This window comes from Trichechus manatus, unplaced genomic scaffold (assembly GCF_000243295.1).
Source record: "Trichechus manatus latirostris isolate Lorelei unplaced genomic scaffold, TriManLat1.0 scaffold00011, whole genome shotgun sequence".
Lineage (NCBI taxonomy): Eukaryota > Metazoa > Chordata > Mammalia > Sirenia > Trichechidae > Trichechus > Trichechus manatus.
In genome coordinates this window covers 6,335,836-6,340,332 of record NW_004443947.1, presented here as the reverse complement: position 1 = coordinate 6,340,332, position 4,497 = coordinate 6,335,836, and positions in this window count along the sequence as shown.

Here is a 4,497-nt window from a genome sequence, read left to right as displayed (position 1 = left end):
AGAATTCTCGCCTTCCATGCGGAGACCCAGTTAGATACCCAGCCAATGAATCTCATGCGCAGCCACCACATGTCTGTTAGTGGAGGCTTAGGTATTGCTGTGATGCTGAACAGGTTCCAGCAGAGCTTCTAGACTAAGATGAACTAGGAAGAAAGGCTCAGAGATCTGCTTTTGAAAATCAGCCAATGAAAGCCATATGTCCCCTGAAGTTTTCTTAAAACCAAACAATAATTTAGTTTTACTAATAAAGAATGTCTGCCTTGAGCATTGTACTCTTTCAAGATCTGTCTATATGGGATCAAACTGACAACAGCAGCTAGAAAGATTAGACAGGAACTTTAGGGGGCAGTGAGTTTATGTTAATGGGGGAGGAATAATTTGGAAAAGGAGAGTGAGAATGGTTGCATAACTTGAAGAATGTAATGAATGTCACTAAATTGTACGTGTAGAAATTGTCAAATTGATGAATGTTCTGCTGTGTATATTCTCAACAACAACAACAATTTTTTTGAGGTAAAATATTAAAAAAGAAAGAAAGAAAGAAAGAAAGAAAACCCTATGGATCACAATGGTCTGATCTGCAACCGATCATGGAAATGGTGCAGGACTGGGCAGCGTTTCGTTCCTTTGCGTGGTGGCACCATGAACTGGGGGCCAACTTGATGGCAGCTAACAACAGTGTCTGACTTCGAGTTCTGGAAGCTGCTTGTTGATGGGGTGTGGAGGACCTGGAAGTCTGGGGCACAGCCACAGGATGTATCCCACTCTGTCTTAGGCTGGGTTCTCCAGAGAAGCAAAACCAGTAAAGTGTATAAATATATATATAGAGAGATTTATATCAAGGAAACAGCTCACACGATTGTAGAGGCTAGAACGTCCCAAGTCTGTGGATCAGGGTAAAGTCCTCTCCCAATTTACGCAGCCGCAGAAGCTGGTGAGCCCAAGATCGGCAGGTAAGAGAGCAGGGCTCCTGCTCACAGGCTGTGAAGGTTGTTGAATCCCAAGTTCGACAGAGAAGCTGATAGCTCAAGCCCCAAGAACTGGAGGTGAGACAGCCGCAGGATCCAGAGTGAGCAAAAAGCCGGAACACTCCCAAGGAAACTCCCTTTCGTCTGATTGGCTACTCACAGCATATTCAATCATGGGAGTGATCACATATAAACACTGAGAATCATGGCCCAGCCAAACTGACACATAATCTTAACTGTCACACACTCTGTACAAGGAAGGATGGTCTGTTGACTAGGAAGCTTCATGGGTACTGGGGAGGTGTTGGGAGTCAGGAAATACAAAAGGCCAACAAACAGTGAGAAGCACTGGTGTTTAATCTCAAGCTTCAATCTGAAACTAAAACAGTGAGATACCATTTCTTGCCCACCTGAGTGGCGACAACCGATGATTATTCAGGGTTGGCAAAGGTGTGGGTAAATAGGAACAAGCATCCTTCATTATCCAAATCCTGACATTTATTGGATAATGAATTTCCAGAGAGCAAGAGACCATAATCCTTTATTTAAATGGGGAAGAAAATAATGCATTTCCAGTTTACCCAAAAATCCCAACCAATTTCCCCAAATATCACTATGCAATCTTAAACACCCAAGTACACAACTCTGCAAATATTTCTGCATAATTTAAAGCATTTAAACAATTGTTTCACACGTAAACTGGGTATGTTTAATGTTCAGTACAAAATAAACTATGTAGTAGTAAATGCAAATAATTTCTTACATATTATTTATTTTTTAAAAATAATTTATTGAAGTGAAATTTACATAACATAAAATTCACCATTTTGAAGTGAGGAATTCAGTGGCATTTAGTACATTTATCATGTTTGCAACCACGACTTCTATCTAGTTCCAAAATGTTTCTATCACCCCAAAGGAAACCCCATACCCATTCAGCAGCTTCTCTCCATTCCCTCCATCCCCTAGCCCCAGAGAACCACCAATCTGCATTCTAGCTCTATGAACTCAATCTATTCTGGATGCTTCATATAAATAGAATTATACAATACGTGACCTTTTGTGTCTGGCTTCTTTCATGTCGTAGCATTAACAATACTTCATTCCTTTTTAAGGATGAACAATATTCATTAGTTGTCTATTTACTAATTTATTCAGTATCACTTCCAACTTCTCTACTGGGCCCCTTAGGGAGTTGACCTTCTTCAGAAGCTGTTCTACTTTTTTAGGAGACATTTTCACTCCATGTTATGGGGTGTTTGAGAAACTATAATGCTGACGTATTTCAACACAGTGGGGGTGGACAGCAACCCTGAAGAGCTGAGACATGACCCCCTCAACGTTCTCCTTCCTCAACTCCCACGTGGCTTCAGTGTTCTTGCTGGGGCACGAGTGCAGACTTACCAGAGCCAGCAGTCAGTTCGACTAGTAAACTTGGGATGACACTTTTTGCATGCCATCATGGTGAGTCTTCAGACACTGAGTGGTACCTGTCACCTTCATTCTCTAGGAAGGACAAAACTGACATAGCTTCTTCTTCGAAGGACAGTTTGGCAATAACTGCTGTATGCTGTTGATTGATTCTGAATCATAGCAAACCTATAGGACAGAGTAGAACTGCCCCATAGGGTTCCAGGGCTGTAATATTTACAGAAGCAGATGGCCAGGTCTTTTCTCCCACTTAGCTGCTGGCGGGTTTGAACTGCCAACCTTTCAGTTAGCAGCCGATCGCTTAACCATTGCACAGCCAAGGCTCCTTTGGCTGACTATTGGGATGTAAAATGTGTGTTCCCTTTCACCAAGGAATTCCATTTCTAGGTATCTATGAAAAGAAATCTCTGCAAGTGGGGAAGAAGAGACAGGTGCAACAATGTGCTACCAAAACATTGGAAACAACTCAGTGTCCGTTAATGGGGAATTAGGGAGTCCTTCAACACCTTTGGAGCCCTGGTGGCACAGTGGTTAAGAACTTGGCTGCTAACCAAAAAGATCGGCAGTTCAAACCCACCAGCCACTCCTTGGAAACCCTATGGGGCACTTCTACTCTGTACTATAGGGTCACTCTTAGTCAGAATCGACTTGATGGTAATGAGTCAACAGCTTTAAGGAGCCCTAGTGGTGCACTGGTTAAGCACTCAACTGCTAATCGAAAGATCACTGGGTCAAACCTACGAGCCACTCCGCAGGAGAAAGAAGTGGCAGTCTGCTTCCGAAAAGATTACAGCCTTGGAAACCCTATGAAGCAAGTCCACTCTGTCCTATAGGGTTGCTATGAGTTGGAATTGACTCGCTGGAAACAGGTTCTGGTTTTGGTCAACATCATTAGGGACATCCATACTATGGCATGCAAGGCAAAGGAGAAAGCATGAGGAGAGCTGTCTGTCCTGCCAGGGAGAGCCCTCCAAGACACACTGCTAAGTGAAGAAAGGACACTGCAGAATCGACTTAAGAGAAAGACGCCATTTAAGTAAAAACATTCACATTTAAAACAAAGCAATATGTTTTTTGGCTTTTTTTTAGAGTTAAAAGGGTTTATTGAGTGAGAAAACTTTTCACAAACAGGGAGCATTCAAACTGAGGGGTTCAAGTTTACACAGTTGCAATGCCTTCTTTTTTTTTTTGTACAGTTGAGTGTTTTAGTATGGGTGTGTGTTTTTAAATTGTGGTGAAAAGTGAAAATATACACACCAAAGCATCCAGCAGCACAACTTCCACGTTTACGATTAAATGACAGTGATTACATTCTTCATGTTGTGCCACCATTATTGTTATCCTTTTCCAAAGTCTTCTACCACAATTAACAGAAACTCAATGACCCCAAAACAAAAACTGCCCCCTTCCCCATCCCTCCTACCCCTGATAACCACTAGTAATCTTTGGCTTCTATTTAAAAAAAAAAAACAACTCATTGTCATCAACCCAATAGGGCAGAGTAGAACTGCCCCATAGGGTTTCCAAGGAGCAGCTGGTGGATTTGAACTGCTGACCTTTTGGTTAGCAGCCAAGCTCTTAACTGCTTCACCACCAGGGCTCCTTATATTTGCTTATTTCGTATAAATGAAATCATACAGTGTTTGTCTTTTTGCCATTGACTTATTTCACTCAGCATAATGTTCTCAAGACTCATCCACATTGTGGCATGCATCAGGGCCTCATTTCTCCTTACGGCTGCATAGTATTCCATCGTATGTATGTATCACATTTAGTTTATACTTTCATCCATTGATGGATATTTTGAATGTTTCCACCCTTTGGCTATTGTGAAAAGTGCTACAATGAACAGGTTTCTGTTTGTGTTCCTGCCCTCACTTCTTCTGGGTAAGTAACTAGGTTGGGATTGCTGGGTCATATGATAATTCTATGTTCAACTTCTTGAGGAACCACCAAACTGTTTTTCACAGTGGCTGCACCATTTCATATTCCACCAGCAATGGGTAAGTGTTCCAGTTTCTCTACAACTGTGCCAACACTTGTTTTCCGGTTTTTGGATCACCGCCATTCTAATGGGAGTGATGTGGTACCTCATTGT